At 40.9% G+C, this 25000-nt stretch overlaps 1 protein-coding gene across 2 annotated transcripts in view; it reads right to left on the minus strand.

The window, feature by feature from the left end:
- The window catches only part of LOC141566347 (uncharacterized), a 105939-nt gene that overhangs the window by 61688 nt on the left and 19251 nt on the right, over positions 1 to 25000 (minus strand). The window contains exon 2 of one of the 2 annotated variants that reach the window (XR_012489286.1): positions 5461 to 5812. The exons of the other annotated variant lie outside the window; for it this stretch is intronic. The gene's annotated coding sequence lies outside the window, so the exon portion shown is untranslated. Of the gene's footprint in view, positions 1 to 5460; positions 5813 to 25000 lie in introns of those variants that run through there. 2 annotated transcript variants of the gene reach the window in all.

Consider the following 25000-nt stretch of genomic DNA (forward strand, 5'->3'; position numbering starts at 1 on the left):
TGAACGAGACATAGGATCAGAGAGTTGGGGATGGAATGGACTGAAGAGGACATTTAATCCAACGGCCTCATTTTACAGAAAAGGAAACTGAGGCTCAGAGAAATAACTTGTTTAAGGTCCATAATTAGCAGAATAGAGAATCAGATTCACATGCATGATTCTGAGGTCCCTCCTATGATTTTCTGGCTTCCCAACTGCCGGAAAGTATTTCCTATTTTAGGTCAAAAGCATTGAGAGTGTTTTTGACAGAAATGTGGGCAGGTGGAAAGGCAGGGGAGTAGCTGAAACCAGAGGATAAAGATAAGCCCACCTCAGTGACTGTCCCTAACAAAGCAGAGGCGACAAAGAAAATGAAACTGAAAGCGTGCTACGGGCCTTGCCCTGAGAGGCTGGAGGGAAGGCTCAAAGACCAGAGGCGAGCAGAGAGCCCCTTCCCTGGGAGCGCGGCCTGCCGTTAGTCAGCAAAAAGCTCCCAGGCTCCGATGCCAGCACACCGAGTAATTATATTAGCACTTAGGCAGGATTTCTCATCTTCAAAGCCCTTTCCCAGCATTAACTAATAAATCCTCCAGACAGCCCTGTCAGGTGGGGGTGATTATCTCTGCCTGGTAGACAAGGAAGCCCGGCTGGGAGCTGTGGCACCGAGAGGTCTCCCCTTCCCTGGGGCCACTGCGGGAGGCTTGGCCACAAGAAGCATCCCTGGGGGCGTCTGCTTCCCCGGCTGCTCCGACAAGGGCCGGCCCTGCCCGGCCTGGGACTGCAGGAGGCGGGCCTGAGGGTCTCAGAGGGACAGCAGGAGGCCCCAGACCCAACTGGAGCCCTGCCACGTTCCTCCTCCAGCCCAGACATTCTCCGTCTCTTTCCTCCTCTTTTTGCCCCTTTCATCTCTCTTTATCTCTCTTCTCTTTCTTTTCTCTTCTCCCTGCTTCTCCTCCTCCTCTTCCTTCCTTCCTTCCTTCCTTTCCTCCTCCTCCTCCTCCTCTTCTTCTTCCTCCTCCTCTTCTTCTTCCTCCTCCTCTTCCTCCTCCTCTTCCTCCTTCTCCTCCTCCTCCTCCTTCTTCTTTTCTTCTTCTCTCTCACTGTTCTTTCTCTTTCTTTATTCTTTCTTTTTCCTTCTCTTTTTTTCTTTTTCTCTTTCTGTTCTCTCTCCTCTTTCTTTTTTCTTCTCTTTTCTTTTTTCTTCTTCTTTTCTTTCTCTCTGCTCTCATTCTCTCCTCTCTCGTTTTTTCTTCTCTCACTTCTTTCTTTTTCCTCTATTCTTTCTTTTTCTTTCTCCTTCTTTTCTTTCTCTGCTCCTCTATTTCTTTTTTCTTCTTTTTCTCCTTTTTTTCTCTCTCTGCTCTTTCATTCTCTTCTCTCCTCTTTTTCCTTCTCTTTCTCCTTATTTTTCTTTTCTCTCTCTCTGACTCAGGTCTCTCCTCTCTTTTCTTTCTTTTTCTTTCTTTTCTCTTTTTTTCTTTCTTTTGCTCTACTCTCTCTTTCTCTCCTCTTTTCTCTTTTTTCCTTCTCTCTCCTTCTCTTCTCTTTCTCCTTCCCCTCCTCCTTCCCTTCCTTCTCTCTCTCTCTCTCTCTCTCTCTGTCTCTCTCTCTTCCTTTCTCTCTCTCTCTGTCTCTCTCTCTCTCTCTCTCTCTCTCTCTCTCTCTCTCTCTCTGTCTCTCTCTCTCTCTGTCTCTCTCTCTCTTTCTCTCTCTCTCTACTCTATCTCTGTCTCTCCTCTCTCACTTTCACAATTCAACTCAATTTTTCCCTTCTAAAATAAGCATATTTTATGGAATACTATTGTTCTGTAAGAATGATCAACAGGATGATTTCAGAGAAGCCTGGAGAGACTTACATGAACAGATGCTGAGTGAAATGAGCAGAACCAGGAGATCATTGTACATGATCAGTTCTGACAGAACTTCAACAATGAGATGATTCAAACCAGTTCCCCTTGTGCGGTGATGAAGAGAGCCATCTACACCAGAGAGAGAACCATGGGAACAGAGGGTGGAACACACCATAGCATCCTCACTCTCTCTGTTATTTGCTTGCATTTTGTTTTCTTTCTCAGTTTTTCTTTTTCTTCCTTCTTGATCTGATTTTTCTTGCACAAGATAACTGTATAGATACGTATACATATATTGGATCTAACATGTATTTCAACATATTTAACATGTATTGGACTACCTGCCAGATAGGGGAGGGGATGGGGGTAAGGAGGGGAAAATTTGGAACCAAAGGTTATGTAAGGGTCAATGTTGAAAAAATAAAAAGCTTTAATAAAAAATTAAATAAATAAAACAAGGATCTTCCATTCATTCTCTGATGGGTCTCCAGGTCTATCACCTGGGCTACTGTCCTCTGCCCATACTCCCGTTTAGCATAAGATTTAGAGCTGAAAGGATCCCCTCAACTTGCAAATAAGGAAACTGAGTCCCAGAGAAGGAAGTATCTTGCCTAAGGTCAAATTAACTCCTCTGAGACTCAGGACCTTCCTTTTAAAATGGAAAAATGGATTAGAGGATACCTAAGGTCTTTTGTAGCTCTGACATAAGGTGATTTGAACATTACCCAAGATTATAGGATCAGAGATTTGTAGGGCATTTAGTCCAACCCCCTCATTTTACAGAAGAGGAAAATGAGACCCAGAGAAATGAAGTGATTTATGTAAGGCCAATTAAGTAGTTGGGAGGTGCAAAAATAGAGCACCAGGCCTAGAGTCAGGAAGTCTCATTTACCTGATTTCACATTTGGCCTCAGATGTTTACTCGTTGTGTATCCCTGAGTAAATCATTTAATCCTGCTTGCCTCAGTTTCCTCATCTGTAAAATAAGCTGGAGAAGGAAATGGCAAACCCCCAAAGGGTCACAAAGCCAGATGAGACTGAAAAACAACTAAGCAACAATAATCAAGTAGCTGAGTCAGAAATTGAACCCAGACCTTAAGCTGCAGATCCTAAGTTTTTTCTGATTACACTAAACTGCTTTTGTCAATAATCTTCCTCAAATTCCCGAACCTCAAACTGGACAAAATACTCTAGGTATGGTTAAGCCAGGGAGAGTACAGAGAATTTTATTACTATCACTTGCCCAACAGCAGGGAATATAATTTTTCTTAACTACAATGGAATAAACTCTCCCATCTGAGACTGAACAGGTAAAACAGGTCTTTCCTTCCAATAATCACCTTCATTTTTCTCTTAGGGCACATGACAGAGACAGAATAATCAAGAATTACTTCAGGCCAAGCACAGAAAGTACTCAGAGATAAGGGGTCACCTTAAGTTGACTATCCCCTAAAGGCTCCCAAAATTACTACTAGAATAATTTCAAACCAAGATATAATTCCCATATCTCTTCATGAAATTGCCGACCCTGCTCGCTATAAATGCAGACACTACAGGAGAGGGGGGAGGAACCCAGCTCTCAGATCATTAATCTGTCCTCCTTCCTGCTCAACCTCCATCTTCCCTCTTAACCTTATTTCCTATTGGGTGGGGGAGAGACAGAGAGAGAGAGACAGAGAGAGAGAGAGAGAGAGAGAGAGAGAGAGAGAGAGAGAGAGAGAGAGAGAGAGAGAGAGAGAGAGACAGAGAGAGAGAGAGAGAGAGAGAGAGAGAGAGAGAGAGACAGAGACAGAGACAGAGAGAGAGAGAGAGAGAGAGAGAGAGAGACAGAGGAGGAGAGAGAGAGACAGAGAGAGACAGAGACAGAGAGACCCAGTTCTGACACTGTGGAGCTCTGGGACCATGAAGAAGTCCCAAACTTCCAAACCTAAGAGTCTCCATCTGTCAAATGGGGATAATACACCTTCCTTCCTCTAAGGACCATTGGTCAGACAGCACTATGAGTTGTGACTGTGATTGCCATTTAGATTATCAGGTAACTAATATACTCACAAACACGTCCCACTTTGAGAGTCCAGTTGAGAGGGTTCGGGAGGTTTCAGCAATGTCGTTTTCTAAGGGGCCCAAAGTGGAAGGAAGCCCGAGATGCTCACACCATGACTTAGGGGTTCCGATTCTTTGGAGAAGACTCCCCAACAAGGGGACCAAAGAGAGGACAGCCAGGTGGGACAGCAAATGGAGTGCTGGATTTACACTTTCTTAGATCCTTCCTGAGCTACATGACTGATCAATTCAATTAAACCCCCAGCCTCATTTCCTCATCTGTGAAATAGTTACAATCTCACAGGGATGGTGTAAGGATCAAATAAGATAATCTATTAAAAGTGCTCTGAAAATCGTAAAGGATGATATGTCATCTACTGTTATTATTATCATTATTGTTACTATTTCTTTGAACTGATGATTCCACAGCCAGGCATATACCCCAAGGAGAGCAATGTTAAATTACTTCTAGCAACACTTTCTGTGGAAGGAAAGAACTAGAAAACAAATGAGTTCTCACTATTGACAAATGAATGAACGAGCTGGTATATGGATGTAACAGAAGTGTTTGGTTAGAAATGGTGGATATGAGGAATTTAGAAAACATGAGACACTGGAGTCACTTAGTCCTGTTGGCCTCAGTTTCCTCATCTGTAAAATGAGCTGGAGAAGGAAATGGCAAACCACTCCAGTGTCATCTCTGCCAAGAAAACTCCAAATGTGGTCATGAAGAGTCAGACACAACTGAAATGACTGAATAACAAAAGAAAAAGCAAAAACGGGTTCTTTTCTCATGCAATTTATAGTCACAGGGGAAACAACAATGGAAAAATATGCAAATGGAACTGATATCAGAGGGAAGGCCCTAAGATTTTGCAAGAATAGGAAAGCAGAATATGAGACTTTACCTGAGGTTTGAAAGATAGCAGGGAATCCAGGAGGTAGAGATGAAAAGGTAGCGCATTCTAGGCATGAGAAACAGTGAGATCTGGAAATAGAGTGTTCTTATATTCCATCAAGAAGCAGAACTTGAAATATATATATATATATATATATATATATATATATATATATATATATATATATATATATATATATATATATGTGTGTGTGTATGTATGTGTGTATAATATGTATACATAAAGCTGGTGTTTTTCCGTGGTTTCAGTTATGTTTGAATCTTCATGGGCTCCCCACTTGGGATGTTTTAGTTTTTGGTTTTTGGTTTTTTATTTATTTATTTATTTATTTTTACAGATATTGTCATTTCATTCTCCAGCTCATTTTACAGATGAGGAAACTGAGGCAAACAGAGTTAAGTGATTTGTCCAGGGTCACATAGATCTTGTCTGAAGCCAGTTTTGAATTCAGTTCTTCTTGACTCTAGGCCTGGCACTTCATCTACTGTACTACCTACCTATCTATATATGGAAATACATTTATATATTTTACATATGTATAAATATATAGGCATATAAATCTAGATATACATATATACACATATAAGTCTTTAAATAAATTTATATATTTCTCTCTATATATTTTAGTATATTACACATAAATTTGTATATTTCTACATGATGCTCATTTCTGGGGTGTACCCCACTCCTACAACTATGTGAAATCTTGTACAGCACTTGTTGGTTCTGATGTTGATGGGCATCCTTGGACCAATGACTTCAGAACATCAATGTAAATGAAAAGCTCATGCAAGGGAAGCCAGTCACCCTCCGGGTAAATGAGAAGCCAGTAAGAGTCCCAAAGAACAGCCGGTGAAATATACCTCCCTTTTCTTCTCAGCAAAAAGGCCGGGGACATTCTCAGGTAAAGTCACTGTTTTGGGTGATTTTACTTAACTATTTTTCTTTGTCAAAAGCAGAGGACATGGGAGGTTGAGACTTGGGGAGATCAGTGACATTCATTACAGTTCCAAGAAATGACTGTAAAGTAGGAAAAAATGTAATAAGAGAAGTTATCTTTAAAAGAAAAATTATTCTACTTATCTGATACTTGCAAACTACCCTCATCTTTCACATCTAGGTGTTAGAAATTTGACCAAAATTGACTTCCTTCCTTGTGAACCACCAAGTGAAGCATCTCCTCTCCAACAAAAGACGGTAGATAAAAGATAACCTGAAGAATGAATAGGAACCAGTGCTGCCATATTTAAGCCAAGCTGAAAACACTGATTCATTAAGACCTTCAGGCCTGAAGCAAGGCAAAGTAGGGGAGCACAAAAACTGCCCAGACCCAGCACCAGGGAGCACTGGCTCAATCCTGACTTTGGAGCGTTGTGGCTCCGTAAGCCTGGGCAAGTTAACTTCCGTGAAGCTGTGTTCTCTCTTTAAATAAGTGTGTCCAGAATGTCTGTTGTAAACCCCAAATTAATTTATGCATAGGATTTTTTTAACTGTAATGCTACTGACCCATCATTTGTAAGCATGAGCTTCAGATTTTTTTTCCAATATATATATTTATATGTATGCCTTGTGTGCGTGAACATGCATGTGAATGTATATGTGTGTATATCTGTGTACAAATGTACTGAAAAAGAGAAGGCTGAAGGGAGGGAGAGGAAGGAAGAGGGAGGACGAAGGGAGAGAGAAAAGGGGGAGGGACAAATCACTTCATCCTGCTTGCCTCAATTTCCCATTTGTAAAATGAACTGGAGAAAAAAATGGCAAAACATTCTAGTATGTCTACCAAGAAAACCCCAAATGGTGTTGCAAAGAGTTGGACACAAATGAAAAAAAAGACTGAACCTGAGACACCATAAGGCAAGACAGACTATATCTGCACAGGGTAGTTTTATATTCTGAGTAGAGTTCATAACCAAGACATATAACACACGTACATATGTACATGTATATATATTCACACATAATACCTACCTAAATACAAACACATGTAGACTCTGACACTTTGGATGGACCACACAGCCAGGATACATACAAATATAAGTATGTAAGTGTATGTAGGTATTTCTCCCATTTGAGAAAAAAGGGAGAGTGAGCTTAGAGACAAGATGAGCTCCCTCACCCAAGAGCTTAGATGGCTAATGAGTGACACAGACAGGACTCAAATTCTGGGTCTAGAAGGTGAGAAATAAAATGATTCCTTCTATCATTGCACACTGTTACCCTTCTTACTTCAGTCTAACTTACAATGATGAGCATCCTGTCTGTCTGTCTGTCTGTCTGTCTGTCTGTCTGAAGTCAAGACCAAATACCTTTGACCCTTAGCTCCTGTGTTATTTTCAGCAAGTCGCTTATCCTTAATTAGTCTGATCTCTAAAATGAGGGGATTTGACAAGACAGCCTCTAAGATCTGGGATCCTATTATCCTTTGACTAAGATCTAGTCTGTGATATTGGAACAAATGCGCTGTGACTCATGGGTGAATTTAGTGTATAGCTTTGGAATAAATATTATTACCATCTTCTAATCAATAGAATTGAATGCACATAAATGTATTCACAAAAGCTGCGCAACTTAAAGAAATTGATCCTTTCAGCATTCATATAACAAAATCTGTGTACCATGTATCACACTAAGTATTGTGCAGGACTGGACAAATAACTGCCCATGACATAGTTTTTGGTTGTTATTCCTTCATTTAGGTCATGTCTGACTCATTTGAGGTTTTCTTGGTTTGCCTTTTCCTTCTCCCGTTCATTTTATAGATGGGAAAACTGAGGCAAGCAGGATTAAATTATTTGCCCAGGATTGCATAGCTAGGAAGTATCTGAGATCAGCTTTGAACTCAGGTCTCTGAATTCTCTCTCACTCTATTTAGTGAGCTATGCAGCTGTCTCATCTTAAGATAAAGATAGCTATAATACATAACATCAGATTTTAAGAATATGAGAGGGGCATCTGGTAAATAGGCATGAAGTAGATAGAGTACGAGCCCTAAAATCAGGAGGACCCGAGTTCAAATCTGGCCTCAGACACTTAACACTTCCTGGCTGTGTGACCCTGGGCAAGTCACTTAACCCCAGCCTCAGGGAAAAAGAAAGAAAGAAACTAAAGGGCTATGGATAGCCTAAAAGAGAGAATCATCTACTACAGAAATCAGAGAAGGCTTCCTGGGAGAGTTGGTACTTATTTGAGTGGGGTCTCTAGGGTACACTTTTGGTATAGAGTGGCAGTCAGAGGAGATTTGTGTTCTAATCCCATCTCTGATATTTATTACCCTTGTAACTTTGAGCAGTCAAGTTCAATTTTCTCATTTTAAAACAAAGAAGCTTCAAGTAGATGGCCTCTCTTGGTCTTTAAATAATAAGATGAAATCTAACAGGTGAAGAGGAGGGAGAGGACATTCTATGAATACTGGGAGCAAATGTATGACCTAGATTCTCCACAGTCCCTACACCTCAAAGGAGTTCCATACTACCTCCCCTGCTAGAGAGAAGAGCCCTTCGCATTGTTAGAAAGCCTATTATCAGTCTTGGAAGCAATTTTAGCTGTGATCTCCATCCGAAGAGTGAGCCTGGGAAGGACTGGTTTGATTTTTGCCTTATTGTCCCAGGTGACCCATCCCCATCTCTCCAACAGGGCTGACGACAAAGCCAAGTCTTATTCCACTTGTTCTCTGCCAGCTGTGCCCAAGGATGCAACGGCATGTTTGCAGATTAGTATCATTAGCCAGTGGTCTTCTGTGCTGGAAATGAGATTTAGGAGAAACACAGAAACCTGAGAGCCACTGAGTCAAAGCATCGTTTACTAAGGCAGGATGACTTTCCCTGAGTCTCCAACAAGGCCAGGAGGTCTCCAGAGGAAAACACTTAAAGCATCCAAAGCAATTTGCCTTTTTTTCCAGAGTTCCCTCATGAAAGAATGTCTGCTCACTGCTGCTCGGATACTGAAAATCCTAGCCAGCCAGCATCTGGATCCCAAGGGGCTGCATGGGACAAGTTGCCTTTCTCACTTCAATGCGGGCATTCCTATTACTGGTTATAAGAAGCTCTCTTCTAACCCTGCATCCTGTCTCCATTCCAGCCCAGCTGGTACCTTACATTTCCTAGTTGCCTACAAGAGCACATCTGGGGCCCAGGAAGGGAGGAGGACAGACGTCATTTTGGCGTTTCTCCTCCCTCAAGCTACTCCCACCTCGGAGCCATCGGAAAGGGAACTCAATGTCAAGTCAGGAGGTCTTTAAAAATGGGGAGGAAGGGTCAGCTAGATGGCACAATGGATAGAACACCGGCCCAGCAGTCAGGAGGATCTGACATTTAACACTTCCTAGCTGGGTGATTCTGGGCAAGGCAGCTTTAATTGCCTCACCCAAAAATAAGTAAATAAATATGGGGAAAATGGAAATAATAGAAATAATGGGGGAAAATGGAAATGGTAATATTTCTCCTAGTACCTAATTCATGGGGAGGGAAGAGTACATGATAAGCCTGAAAAGTACTGTAAGAAGATAATGCACCGGGAAACAAAATTATATGATGATCAGTTCTGATGGATGTTTCAAACTAGTTCCAATGATCTTGTAATAGAGAGTCATATACACCCAGGGAGAGGACTACGGGAACTGAGTGTGGATCACAACAAAATATTTTAACTCTTTTTGTTGTTGTTTGCTTGTATTTTGTTTTCTTTATCGCTTTTTTCTTTTTGATCTGATTTTTCTTGTGCAGCAAGATAATTATAAAAATATGTATACAGATATTGAGTTTAACATATATTTTTAACATGTTTAACATATGTTGGATTATCTACTATCTAAGGAAATGGATGGGAGGAAAGGGAAAATTTGGAACACAAGGTTTTGTAAGGATCAATGTTGAAAACGTATACATACACACACATATATATATATATATATATATATATATATATATATATATATACATATATATATATGTTTTGAAAATAAAAAACTTTAATTTCTTAGAAAGGAAAACAAATTAAAAAAATGTAATGCAGCATGTGGTTGTATAAAGGGCAAGCCTTAAATGCAAAAGGCATTTTCTAGTCTCTCCCTTGGCATCCTCTTGCTATCTGACCCTACATGAGTCACTCCTACCTTCAGTATTCTACCTATAGCTCTAAGCTGCCGAGCAAATGCTCATCTCATTTAATAAAGGGAATTTTCTCATACAGAGATACCAATAACAAAGAAATCACAGACATGGCCCAAAATAAAAATTATATGTGAGTTATTGCTGCTGAATGCCTAAATTCAAGGTAGCATGACATAGTGAATAGAGTGCTGAACTTAAGTTAGGAGACCCTTTTTGGTCTTATCTCTGATAATTCATCTTTCTGGACCTTGATTTCTTCCCCTTGTAAAATCTGGGGTTTGGATCTAATTATCTTTAGGCTCTCCTAGTTTTAACTCTATGATCCTGTGTGATCTTTGTGTCTCCAGAGAGAGAGCTTCAGTACAGATCACGATTAAATCTAAAAATTTAGGTCCAACCCGGGATGCTTCCCCTTTGTGTAGTCCACTCATTTATAGCAAACTCTCTCCCCAACACAATAAGAATCAGTTTATCCTTATCTGGAGACAAAATCCTTTATAAAGGTACAGATCGCAGATGGGCAAGGTTAAAAGAGGGCAAGAAACTCTGCTAGGGAAGTGATCCTAGTAAGTCCGGGGGTGGGAGCAGAAGAAAAGGAAGAAGGGGGAAAGGGGGTGTCTCAGTGTGGCAGCAAATCCTATGCAGGCAGATCAGCATTCCTTACTCCAGTTAGTGAGTCAGACAAAGCTCCAACTGCTTGTGATTATATTCATTTTAGACTAGTAGTGACTTTTCCTTGCAATCAGTTAGCCCAAAGGATCTCCACCTGGAGATGGCTCCCCAACCTGCAAACTTGCATCTCCTATCACCCTCTAGTCCTGGCTTCCACAGAGAAAAATGGCACTTTCCATCATCCACTTTGCTCACAACGGGTTATATTATAAAATTACCCTTATGAGAAAAATTTGTAAACTATAAAACATGCACACTAATATTCCTGTTCCGGGCTTCTGCTTCCTTTTGTCTTCAGAAGCACAGATGCTCTGGCCCTCTTGGACTAATTCCTTGGTTCCCAGACTTTTGACTCACTCTGATCCCTGGCAGCTTGGGTGCCTGCTTGTTTCTAGCCCTAGCTACCCCCTGGGCACCAGCCTGACCAATCCTGCCCGTTGCCATCCACACCCCCACACACTCAGAGAAAGAAAAAAAGACCAGTAAAAATAAAAAAGCCTAGATAAGAAGGTGAAAAGGAATCAGGCCCCAAGTGAAATTTCTGTGGAATTCGGCATGCCATGAAATAACAGCATACAGAAGTGAGTGGGAAGCCATCCGTAGACTGTCTGCCCATCTCACTGACAGTGAGTGTCAGAGGCCTCTCCTCCCCTCGTCATCTGCTCAGGAAGTCTTATATGGCTTTTGCATTCCACACAGAAGACAGGAGAAGGGGCTGGTTTCTCTGAACCTGTGCCAGGTTGTGCTGAGGTGGGTGTTGGGCTTTTGAAACCGTCCGAGTGTGTATGCTTCTGATTATGGAATTCCCGAGACTCTGAGCCAATTTTGAAAAAAAAAATAGGCCATACATTTTTCTTTCTGGACTGGAGCCATGTTGTTCTGGCTATGTTAATCCCCTTCAGTAGTCACAGTGTTTCTCAGAGCATCCAGGGAGTTACTCATTTTAGGGAAATCCTGTGAGTTTGAACTGTGTTCAAGAATGTGCCAGGGAACCAAAGTCGATTTTGCCTGAAGAGCCAAAAGTCCTTTAGTTGATTGAGGGTGACCTGTAGTTTGGGGATGAATGGAATGGAAATGCATTTGGAGAAGACATCAGCAAGCCAGCCCAAGATGCCCCCTTTGCGCTTTAAATTAGCAAGGTGAGCACTAGCATCCCTACCTGGAACATTAGGGAAAGCTTCTAAGTAATGGTCATTTCCCATAACCCCTTGGAGGGGGAAGTAATGGAAGATCCAAAACTCCCTATGGCCAGGTAGTCGGTTTAAACAAAATATCAGTTGGAAAGTCCTCTTCACCTAGGAGATGCAAACTCTTGAGATGTCTGTAGGTGAGCAGGTAACTTCTCTGAGACTGTTGTTGTTCAGCCATTCAGTCTTGTCCGACTCTTTGTGACCCATGGACCATACTGTCCGTGAGATTTTCCTTAGCAAAAGATGCAGTTTGCCTTTTCCTTCTCTTCTCTGCAATAGCCCCTTTCAAAATGCTCATGCATGCTCCACTTAAACCTATCCAATGAGGAGTTCTCACTGCTTTCCCACACAGACCATTCCACTTTTGGTCAGCTGCAATTGTGAGGGAGGCTGTTATTTTTTAATTTTATCAGGTATCTCTAAAGCTTTTACCTGTCATTTCTCATTCTTGCCTCTAAGGCCAATTAGAATGAATTCCCTACATCAGAATTGTCAAACGTAAACAGTATGTGCCCTCCGACACTTTAAATTACAAAGGAACCAGATTAAAATGCAATGGGGAATGGTTAAGAAAATAAATAAAAATACAAAAGAACACAGATAATGTTAACATGTGGTTTTCTTTTTTCTTTTATTATTTTTATTAAAGATTTTTATTTTTCAAAACATATGCGTGAACAATTTTTCAACATTAGCCCTTGCAAAACTTTGTGTTCCAGTTTTTCTCCCTTCTCCCATACTCTCCCCTCAATGGCAAGTAGTCCAACATATAACATGTGGTTTTCTAATATGCAGTTCATATATTGCATGACACTACCGTACTACATGGCTGTCTCTCAACATTAAAGACAATTCTCATGTCCACCCTACCCCTAAATCTTTTTCTCTCAAGCTAAACTTCCCCATCACATCTTCCTTGAGGGCAGCTGTTTTTTACTTTATATTTGTAAGTCAATTGTTTAACATGTTGATTTGTATTTTTTATTAAGACTTCTTTCACCAGCATAGGGAACTTCTGATATAGAAACCCCTTTACCCATACCTCTTGTTTTGGATAGAGGCAGCTGAGTTGGTACAATGGAAAGAATGGTGGACCTGGAGTTAAGAAGTCCTGAATTCAAATTCAGTTTCAGAAATTCCCTAGCTGTCTGGCCCTGAGCGTGTCCTTTAACCACTGGCTGCCTCCATTTCTCCATCAGTAAAAATGGGCATAATAATAATAACCCCTCTCAGGGCTACTGAGAAGATCAAATGAGATAATAAATAACAAAATACCTTGCAAACCTTAAATCCTAGTCATAATTATAAAATGTCACCTCCTCCAGAATATTTGTGCTCCTGTCTTCTGGGCAGCCTGAGTTCAAACCTAGTTTCTGACACTTACTAGATGCGTGATCCTGGACAAGTCACTTCATTCCATTTGCCTCAGTTTCCCCATCTGTAAAATGGGCTGGAGAAGGAAATGGCAAGCCACTCCAGTGTGTTTATCAAGAAAACCCCAAACAGGGTCATGGAAAGTCAGACAGGACTGAATCAAAGATTTAATTAACAACACTGACAACAATAACCTTAGCTCCCAGGACAGTGACTAGCATAGAGCAGCCACTTACTAAATGCTTGTTTATTCCCTTTCACCTGAAACCTCCTATGTGTGTTTTCTCCTCTTTAATGGAATATCAGCTCCTTGAGAGCAAGGACACATATTTTTATCCCAGAGGTTAGCACAGTGCATTGCACACAGTAAGCATTTAATAAATGCTTTTTAAAGTTGATTCATAAGTGTTTAAAGCGCTGAGAGGCGAAGTGCTGAGCTCCACTGTCATAAATCAAAATAAGGGCCTAACTGTAAGTCTTTCTGACTCTGACACTGCAGACTGTGGTGTCAAACACAAATACATGGGTTCTTTGGTTGCTGTTCAGGCATTTTTCAGTCATGTCTGACTCTTTGTGATCCCATTTGAGCTTTTGTTGGCAAAGGAACTGGAGTGATTTGCCATTTCCTTCTCTAGCTCACTTTACAGATGAGGAAACTGAGACAAGCAGGGTTAAGTGACTTACCCAGGATCACACAGCTAAGAAGCGTCTGAGATGAGATTTTAACTTAAGAAGATGCGTTTTCCCAGTCCCAAGCCCAGAGCTCTCTATGCACTGTGCCATCTAAATGCCCTTTACACCATACGTAAGAATTCCTAGACCACATATTGACTTAGAAAACCACATATTAACATTACTTATGAGTATTTTTATTTATTTTGTTAAATGCTTCCCAATTACATTTTAGACTGGTTCCTGTGTATTTCAGGGTGTTGAAGGGAGTGATGTTGTCCAGCGGCCCCATGTCTGACATACATAACATACATTTCATTAATGTTTTTTGGATTAGGTAAGATTGGGCCCCGATTCCCCATATGCCCTGAGCACCGGACTAATTATCATCAAAAATGTGAAGTCAAAATAGTTTGGTTTTGATTCATTTCCACCTCCTTTCAGCTTCCTTCCTTTAGCCAGGGACACCATCTCCTGGAACTGTCTCCCTAAGGCTTAATCCCACGCCTCCGTTAAAATGCACTTTTCCAGGACACCATTCTCAAAAGATGCTGTACTAGTTCTGTAATAAGAGATCAATGCCCGTCAGGAACAGATGGAGGGGGTCTCTGAGATTTTCAATGTAGCCCAGCCACCTCCCCAAACCTCCCCCAACTGCTTTCATTTCCAGTTAGAGATTCATTCATTTGGTTTAAGACCTTTATCCACCATTAACATGGAGAAGTGGCTTACCATAGTGAAAATGCTTCTGGGCTAAACTAAGCCAGATATTACTAGGTTATAATCCTTGCTATACCGTTCAACTTGCTCTGTGGCCTTGGCTAAATTCTTTAATCTATGAAAGGAGAGAATGGAACTAAGGTCCCTTTTGTTTTAAAATATTCTACAAGGCAAATAGAAATGCATTCCTACACACACTGATATATTTATCATTTCCCGTGAACGGGTTTTGATTAGCAGAGAAATGAGAGAGGAGGAGAATGTGGTAAATAGGGTAGGGCAGAAAGTTGGGGTAGGGGTGAGGGTGGCTTTAGGAAGGACAGCTGAGAGACACTGCAGACAAAGTCACATTCTCCATCCCTTTGCTGCCTCAATGCCCCTTCCTCCCATACTTTAACCCAGTCAAGATGTATACATCACCCTGACATGATTTTTAAGGAGTAACTGCAGGAATGAGCTTTGCAGGAAGCGGCAAGCTAGGGGAGGAAACAAGGGACCTTTGGTGCTTAAGGAAATGTGGTTCAATTAAAAGGGGCCTTTGGAGCTAGTCAGAAGCCTGGGTTCAAATTCTACCCTATATACTTACTAGCTATAAGTAACACTCTTATACATCCCTCTCTGAGTTTCAGTATCCTCAATTATACAATAAAAGAGTTAGATTTGGTGACATTTAAGGTATTTTTCAGCTCTCATTCTACAGTCCCCTCTGCCTTAAGGATTGGAGAAATATAGACTGGAAGGTATATTACAGCTGAGGATGCTGAGGAGAGACCAGGTGACTTGCCAGGGAAATCCCCGAGTCAGAATTTGAACCCAGATTTTCTTGATTCTGAGTCCAGCATCCTATCCACTATTCCACGCTGGGAGAAAAAAAAAAGCAGCCTTGCTAAAGAATATACTTAGGCAACCACTGGAGCCCTACTTATAAACTAAATATAATCCACAGAGGCCAATCTACTAATAGTATAGGCTCGGCCCTACTAAATATGAGTTCATTTACCATAGTATGAAACTTTAAATACACGCCCACATATAAGGCGCACCCCCCATGTTGCCTTTAAAAGCCTTTCATGTCCCATAATAGATCACACCTTATGAATTACAGTCACCCTTTAAACAGCCCCCCAAAACCCACCTCCTTAATAATGACATGGAACACACACCCCAAAGATGAAGAAGGTGATTCATTCATAAAACAGGTTATTGGGGCAAAGGTATGTTATTTTTGTAATGCAAGTTGGTGGAGGTTTTCTTTGCTTGAGAATCTGTCTTCAATAAAGGAAATCCTATCCCAATCAAAGGAACAGCAATGGGATTTCAAGGTCTGGTGTGCAATATGGCGGAGTGGGGTTTATTGCAAGTACCCCAGGCAACCGTGATTGCCTTAAATCCCCTATTTCCAGAGTCCTTCAGAAAGGAATGTTCCAAACTCTTCTTGGATAGACCCACATAAATCTACTTTACTGAACTATATTTCCCCCAAATGGGGGTGAATTCTGACAAAAGCTGGAGTCTTTTAATTTTTGTGATGCTGAAAAACTGAGCTGACTTGCATTATTCATGCTACTGCTGGCTTGTTTTTACTTAGGGCATTTCTCAGAATATTGGATAGCATCAAAGAGACCTAACACAACCTGGCTTCAGACAATAGTTGTGAAGCCCCGGACAGGTTCCTTAGCATCTGCCTGCCTCAGTTTCCTCAAATGTAAAATGGAGTAACAACATCACCTACCTTGTTAGCCCCATTTTAAAGATGAGAAAACAGACTCACCAGTCGCATGACTTTATTCCTGTTCACAAAGATTATTCTCGTTGTTCATCATTCATGAAGAGAACTAATATCACTCAAATATCTTGACAAACATGTGAATTGCACAAAATCATCCATCACTTTGTCCTTCAGAGTCCAGTGGAAAGCAAGACACAGCTTTAAGTATCAGAATTGGATTTGAACTTTCTGAATTCACATTCAGCACCTATTTTACTTCTTCACGGTGGATAAAAGCAGGAAAGGGGGTGAGAGGGAATCGGTACACACGACTATACTCTCCCACTATACCCAAAAGGTTCTAGACAGTCTCACCAAGAGTCTATCTCTTTATTCAATTCTATTCAAAAGAACTTTTTTTTTGCCTACTTTATGCAGTGCTCTGGACATACAAAGAAAAAAAATGATCTGATCCCTGTCCTCAAGGAGATTACAGCCTAGCAGTAAAATGAGACATGTATTTTTTTTAATAACACAAGCTAGCAAATAGTTTTTTTTCAATTTAGCAAACATTATTAAATAATTACCTTTTATTAGGAAGTGATAGATTAGAAGGGAAGTAAATGTGAAAAACAATACGAGCTTATAAAGAGCTTACAATCCAGTAGGGAGTTATAACATGTACACAAATAAATAAGATTACAGTTGTATTTAATAAAAATACAGGAGGATACACTAAGAGAAACCTGTATCTTCCAAATATGAAGGACCAGAATTGAAGAACAAGATGGGTAATAGCTCAGTCTCAGTCAAGTTCAATCATCATCCATTTTTGTTTTGGCTGTTGCTAGGTAGCACAGTGAATAGAGTACCAGGCCTAGAGTCAGGGAGATCTGAGTTCAAATGTAGCTTCAAACATTTATTAGTTGTGTGATCCTGGGCAAGTCACTTAACCCTGTTTGCCTCAGTTTCCTCAACTGTAAAATAAGCTAGAGAAGGCTTTGGCAAACTTCTCTAGTATCTTTGCCAAGAAATCTCCTAAATGGGGTCACAAAGAGTTGGACATGACTAACTGAAAATACAACCACAACAATCATTTCTTTAAAAGGTCAGAACTTAAGTAACTACTGCTGGCAAGAGCTCTGTGCCTTGATTTCCCTGCCTGTCCACACCTTCATATTTCACAGGCTCTTGCTGAGAATTATGAGCTCATGTCTGCAAAGCACTGAGTTTCTTAGAGGGAAGCTGTATATAAATATTTTACAAGGTATTATTAGATTAACCCAACCAACGTTCCTTTGTATGTCTCATTGAATGGCTAACTTGCCTTCCTGCGGAGCTGTTTTTCTCCTTTTTTCTTGTTTTTTTTTTTTTCGTTTTTCTTAGAAAAAGCATATTCAGTTTAACCACCTGAAAGTAAAAATCAATTTTAAAAGCCTGCTGCATGTTTGAAAAGGCAGGTTCTCCTTCACCCCATCTCCTCCCCAAGTTCAGAAACTTTCTAAACTCAGCCCTCTATGCTGGGTCTCATCCCTCACTAATGTCCTGACAACTGCTGACCCTCATGCCCTGAACCTTTGGCTGTTTACCAGAGCCCTGGTCCATCATTTTAGTGATAGAATAGCAACTTAATAGCTGGAAAGTTATTCTAAACTCTGACCTAGACATTGCATGGGGGACTTTTTTTTTTAAGCAGCAGAAGTAGAATTCTGAGGAGTAAAAAGAGAGGGAGAGAAAAAAAATCCCTAAAATTAGAACTTTATAAGTGAATGGGATAGGATTCCACATTTTTTAAAAGTGTAGTTTCCTGGTTCCTGGGTTTCCAGTCAGACGCCATCAGCCTGTGAGATGTGATGACTAGCTATTTCTCAGGAGATTTGACAGGAATTAGAGGTTCCCTTGTAACAGCTATAAACATACCTCTGCTGATCACACCTCTCCTCCTGCACTAGTGCCAGGACACAAATACAGATTTCTACTCATTTTTTAAGGCTGCGCACAATGTCCTTCAAATTGTGTTCTGGTCCCCCTCCCCAAGCCTTCCTTTCAATAGAAAGAGGAGAGGATAATTATTTTAACTACTTCAAATATTCTGAATTTTGAAGTTAGATGTCTCTTGCCTTTGAGTAGAGAGAGAGTGGACAGTGACAGGAAGTACTTGAACATTTCATAGAATCACAGGATTTCAGCACTGGAAGGGACCTCACAGTGGCCATTTCAGTCTGTAACTTAAAAATATCACCACTGTAGCACATTTGGCAAATGACTTTGCTTAGTCCACCCTCCATCACCCAAGGGAATGCATTTAACAACTTCTACCCTCTAGCAGAATTAGGCAAACTCCACTTTTGAACTCAATGCCCTCCACGTGATTAAACTGACCTTTCTATCTGTCCCAAGTCCTTTCTTTCCAGAATTAACCATTTTCCAACTCAATTGATCCTCCCATGTCAAAAACTAGTCTAATCTCTCTCCTCTGGAGACTCTCAGGCTGAGGAATTTTCTTCCTAAAACTGAGTAAAGAATGCTCAAAATAGTATGGTTTTTTGACCAAAGGAGAGTCAGAGGGACGGTGGAAAAGCGACCTCAAGTGTTCTGGGGGCTGAGTCCGACCTGTGGCGGGTACTCCAAGCTCAGGTTGATCTGATCAGCCAGTCGGACACACTGTAACTGGGCTCTAACAGAGTGAGGAGATTCTGGTTATTTTGTTCCAACCAACGTCCAATGAGGTCACACCAGTGAGAATAAGGATAATAGTTAGCCTTTCTGTAGCACTTGCTAAGTGCCGGGCCCTGTGATGAGTGCTTTACCTGGATTATCTCATGTGGTCTTCACAGCATCTTGGAGAGAAGGGGCCATTATCCTCCCCACTTTTCAGGTGAGGAAGCTAAGGTGACTTACAGGGTGACACAGCCCGTAGGTCATATCTGAATTCGGGTCTTCCTGACTCGCCTTTGAGTCTAGCTATAATGAATGAACCAGAAGGCAGCTCCCTCACCTGAAGACCACTTAGTTCTCTGGGCTGCCACAGCCAGCCTGAGCTGACAGACAGCCCGCTAAAACTCCCAAGCTTTTTCCAATGAACTCAAACCTTCCCCCCTCATACATGCAAAGATGATTTTTGAACCCACATTAGGTCATAATCAACAATTCAGAGACAGTGTTGTTTGTTGAATCTAGAGTCTAGAGGGAAATTTGGTTTAAATGCAGGGCCCCCCATTTATTATCCGGAAAACTTCATCACTTTTTTTCCCCTCAATGGGCCTGAGTTCTCTCATCTTTCAAAATAACATAGCAAGTTTTTTTTTTCCCCTTTTTCACCAAAGGTTGTTAATTTTCTCTTTCTCCTGAAATTACTTTGTCTATTTGTTTACCTATGTGTTATATTTACCGCCACTAGAAGGGCAAGGGGCTATGGCCAACACAAAGCCAACAACACAGTAAATAATTTTTAAAATATAAAATATATAAATAAAAATATTTAAAATGTTGAATTGAATTGGTTAGATTCAATGACTTGTAAAGTCTTTTCTATTTTTTCCATCTCTAAACCTAAGGGTGAGCCTTAGGCCAACTTGTGCTCCTGCTCTCAGAAGGGGGGGGGGGGAAGGGTTGGGGCAGGGGGCTTTTTAAAAATAGGAGTTGAGACTTAAAAAGCAGCTCTGAAACAGACCCCTCGCTCGAGCCAGAGGAGAACTACTAAGAATAATGAAGTCGGGCAGCAGAGGAAAATAATCTGACCGAGGATTTCCTGTGGAGGCAAGAGTGCGTCTGCGGGTCCTCCCGTTACTTTTCTGAAGAACAGATCCAGCAAGGGCGATACTGGGGGTGGGGGATGGGGGTGCGTGTGGAGATAACGCTAATACTGCATAGACCAAGCCGCTGCTAGCCCAGGGGTGACTGGGGGGAAACAGACCCCCTTCTCGCCTCCCGGCGAGCTCTCCGGATCACTTCTCCTTGGGTGGGTGGGTGAGGGAGCCTTGAAATAGGAGCCATATCATCGTCACTTTGGCCTTTGACCCTAGAGACAGCTGGAATAGAAAGAGCCCGATTCATTCTCAGACACCAGTTGTATGACCTCAGTCTGCCTCAGTTTCCTCAATTGTTGTTACCCCATTTGTAACCCCCATTTGGGGTTTTCTTGGCAATGAAACTGGAGATTTGCCATTTCCTTCTTCAACTCATTTTACAGAATGGGGAAACTGAGGCACTAAGGTGCCGTGACTTGCCCAGGGTCACACGGCTAGTGTTCGGGGCTGCTTTTGAACCCAGGTCTTCTGACTGCAGGCCTGGCGTTCTATCTCCTGTGCCACCCAGCTGCCGCCCTTCCTCACCTGTTAAATGGGGGCAATAACAACATCTAGCTCCTCAGAGTTATGAAGAAATGAGATAAAATTTGTAAAGCATTTCGTACGCCCAAAATGGGGGCTTTTTCTTCCTTGGGGAAAAGAGGTATAGTACAGAGGGGGGAAAAAATCCTTGCCAGATTCAAATATTGTCACTGATATTTATTACTTGTGTCATCTTGGGCAAGTCACATGATATAATTGGGCAATAATATAATTGTCCTGAGGATGTTGGACTAGGTGGCCTGGAGGGTCCCTCCCAGTTCTGCATCTGGGATGCAATGGTCTCCCTCCAGCACCCCCACCCGAAGTGTAAGAGAAGGGAGGGTTTCTTTTATATTCTTTATCCCCACCACCCTACCACAGTTTCCAGCATAACTGAAAGGGCTTATAAATACTTAGTGAATTGAATAGAACATTATAGCCAAGGGTGTGCTGCCAAATGCTAAATAAGAGGCTCTCTGGGAAGAAAAATGTACACATGACATTTTTTTTTAACACATAAACTTCTAAGTTGAATCTGCAATATTGACATTTTTGCCATCACTTTCTTAAGTCTAGACAATCAACAACAATAAATCAAGTCCTCATTGGCAGTTTTTTTGCCAATTTCTGGTGTTTAAATGCTCTCACTGTAAATTTAAAATTTAAAAATTGGGGCCAGTGCAAGTGGGCCCCAGCCCGCTCTGTCTCCAAGTACTTTCCACTCTGAATCTGTGATGCTCACATTCTGTGATCTCTACGGTAAATGCCTTATTGGGCTCAAAACTTCCCCAAATCATCTTGCTCACCTGTCCTTGTTCCCTGGCTGTCTGAACCAATCTTTGTGTCTTCTGTCAATACATTTCAAACTTAGAAAGATTCCATGACCCAAAAAGGTTAGAAAACTCTGAATTAGGTCTCTCCCAGCTCTAAAAAAATCTGAGTCTATGACTGACAAAACGCTTTCTCATATAGCAATAGAATAATGTTGACATAATTGAATAAAGAAGAAATAACTAGAGGAAGCAAAGGAGAGTGGGGACAGGTTAAATATTTGGGGCATAGCCCTGGAAGAATTCCATCGCTTATCTCTCCACACACCCATAGAACACTTCCTCGAGAACCATAAATTAGCACAGCACTTGGAACATAGTAGGCACTTAATAAATGTTTACTGAATTGAATTATATTCAATTTAATAAATATGACACATCCTGGAAAACCAGTACTTAACACAGTGCCTGGCACATGGTAGGCAATTAATAAATCTTAGTTAACTATTGATGGATGGAGGTCAACATGATGTAGTTGGTTTTGAAGATATGTGTCCAAGATGTCTATTAAACGAATCAGTAACTCTGAGATAAGTCCTTCAGTATCTGTAGATAGCATTTTCCTCATCTATTTGACTAGGTTCTTTCCTTCCTTCTTTCTTTTTTTATTCCATCTTTCCTTCCTTCCTTCCCCCCCTCTTTCTTCCCCCTACCCTCCCTTTCTTCCTTTTTCCTTTCATTCTTTCTTTTCTTTTTCCTTCCTTCCTTTCATTTTTCTTTCTTTCTTTTTTCTTTCTTTCCTAGATCTTTCCTAACATTCCTTTCAGCTCTAAATCAATGATCTTGTGATTTCCTTCCTCCGAAATCCATGCCTGCCCAGAATATTCCATTCAAAGGATAGAAGTCAGGCTGATGAGGAAAATCACTTTTTCTAGAGTCAGAGAAATGACTTTGGTTCAAATATCTCCTTTGATGCTTCCTATCTACATGACTTAGATCAGATCAACTAATATTCTTGAATTCCAATCTTTTGTCTGCAAAAATAAGAAAGTGGGACTAGATTGTTCAAAGACTCCCAAATCTGCCACGCTGACCCTTCCAACCTTCTGGAACCAACCACAAAACATGTAACCTATTTTCTAGAATTAATCCTTCAAGTGCTTGAAAACAGGTGTCATGACTCGATAGCGTTCTCTTCTCCAGGTTAGACAGGTCCCCCATTTCTTTAAGGGATCTTCTTTCAAATAATATGCAGAAAATGCACAAACAAAATGCAAACAATAAAAAGTTATTAAGTGCCTACTATGTGCACAGCATTGGTGTAGGACTGCTCTGTACAAGTAGATGCATAATAAGGGTTTGTTGAATTAAACGGTTGGTAAAAATTGAAAAGCAATATAAAATACCAGATCCACTAAATGGTGACTTAATTATCCTCTCCCTAATCCTCATCAATTCCCACAGAAAAAATAAGCACACCTAGAGTTAGTTGGGCTCCCTGCAAAGCCAGCCACATCAAAGGTGGTGTGTGTGTGTGTGTGTGTGTGTGTGTGTGTGTGTGTGTGTGTGTGTGTTTTAAGTGACAAAGCTTTTTACTGAAAAGACAGAGCTACACCCAATAGTACTTGGGAAATTATAAAATAGATACATGGCCCAGCTTAGAGCAAAACAAAGACCTACTCATAGGGTTGCAAAAGAGCCTCAAATTCCTCCCACCCCACCTTAAAATATGAGGAGCTCAAAAAAGCAGCCTCTGGCTTCTCTAAATATCTGCCTGTATCTCATTTCACTGCAAACCACCAGGCTGGGCCTACCATCCCTACGGCCTTCTCATTACCTCTAGCAGTTTGTATCCCATCTTTCTGGAACTCTGGATTCCCGCACAGGGTTGAGGGTGCTGGACCAAATTACTAAGTCATAAAAACGGGAGGTGGAAAAGGCCTCTTGGGTCACAAGGTGTCCTCTGCCAATACAAGCAACATGGTTCCCTGTGGTATATCCTGAACTGCTTTGTTCAAAATGGCATTAAGTCATTGATAGAACCAGAGGGATGGTCAAAGAACAAATTCATCAAAAAAAGTCCTTCCCCCCCAAAAGAGAGAGATTACCCAAATCTAGAGGATTCTCTTAAAGCTGTCCTGTAGAGAAAATGTTTCTCTCTTAATACTTTCACCAACAAAAGAAAGACTACACAATGGATTGCATATAATTAATAACACCCAAAAAGCAAAAATCAACTCCAACAAAATCAGCACAGAAACTCTGAAAATCAAAAAAGAGATTAACAAGAATGAAAGAAAAAACCACTGAGTTGATAAATAACACTAAGAGCTAATTTCTTTTAAAAATAATGAATTAGATAGTTTTCCAATTTGATTTTTAAAGACCAGTGGAGAGCCAATTTTTTGTATCAACAAAAATGAAAAGGAGGAATTTGTGACAATCATAAGTAAAATTTTAAAAAATTATTAGAAAGAACAAAAACTCATTCTACCCTGCTAATTTGTCCAGACTAACCCAGCAAAAGGGAGGCCTTATAATCACAGGAGTGAATCACAGAGATCAAAGGGTCCTTAGAACAAGGATATCCAAATACAGAACATAAAGTGTCAGAATGGAGAGGGACCTTAGAACACAGGATATTAAAACATGGAACATAGAATGCCAGGTCCAGAGAGGGACCTGAAAAGATCAAAGCTTTAGACTGGAAAGGACTTTAGAACAATGAATGTTGAAACACAGGACACAGTATGTCAGAGGGAGAAGAGACCAAAAGGATCATCTGCGTTTTTGACCATACACTCTGTAAATACTGGATTTTGTTTGATCTCCAAAAACTGAGCAGGGTTGGGGCTGGTTAATACTCGTATAGGAGGCCACTTGGAAAAACAGGTGCTGTCGGCTTCTCCTTTGGGAAAGCAGTGTGGTGCCATGGGTCTCAGGAGAGAGGACCTCAGCCACTAATTGCTTTGGTGACCTCAGAAAAGTAATTTATCTCTCAGGGCTGTTTCCTCATTTTCATAAATTATGGGGTTGGACTTGGTGACCTCTTTGGTACCTTCCAGCATTAATTCCATGATTTTAAAATCTAATCCAACTTCTCTGTTTTACAAGGAAGGAACTGAAGCCTAGAGTTTACCCATAAACTTGAGTAGCTCCCTATCAGCTCCAGGTTCAAATACAGAATCCTCTGTTTGAAATTAAAGCAATAATTAGAAGTTATTGTGCCCAATTGTATGCAGCAAATCTGATCATCTAACCAAAGTGGATGAATATTTACAAAAATATAAAGTGCCCACATTAACTGAAGAGGAAATTAATTACTTAAATAGTCCCATTTTAGGAAAAAAAAATTGAACAAGCTATTAATAAGCTCCCTAAGAAAAAAATCTCTAGGACTAGATGAATTCACAAGTGAGTTCCGCCAAACATTTAAAGAACAATTAATTCCAATATGATGTAAACTATTTGGGAAAATAAGTAAAGGAGGATTACTAGTCAAATTCCTTCCATGACACAAATATGGAACTGACACCTAAACCAGGAAGAACCAAAACAGATTCAGATAATTAGAGACCAAAAGACCCTCCATCTCTTGCTGACTGCATTCACACGTCTGTGGCCCCCATACTCTTCCATCCTCCTCTCTAGGGCAGCTAA

The sequence above is a fragment of the Sminthopsis crassicaudata genome, chromosome 4 (genome assembly GCF_048593235.1).
Source record: "Sminthopsis crassicaudata isolate SCR6 chromosome 4, ASM4859323v1, whole genome shotgun sequence".
NCBI lineage: Eukaryota > Metazoa > Chordata > Mammalia > Dasyuromorphia > Dasyuridae > Sminthopsis > Sminthopsis crassicaudata.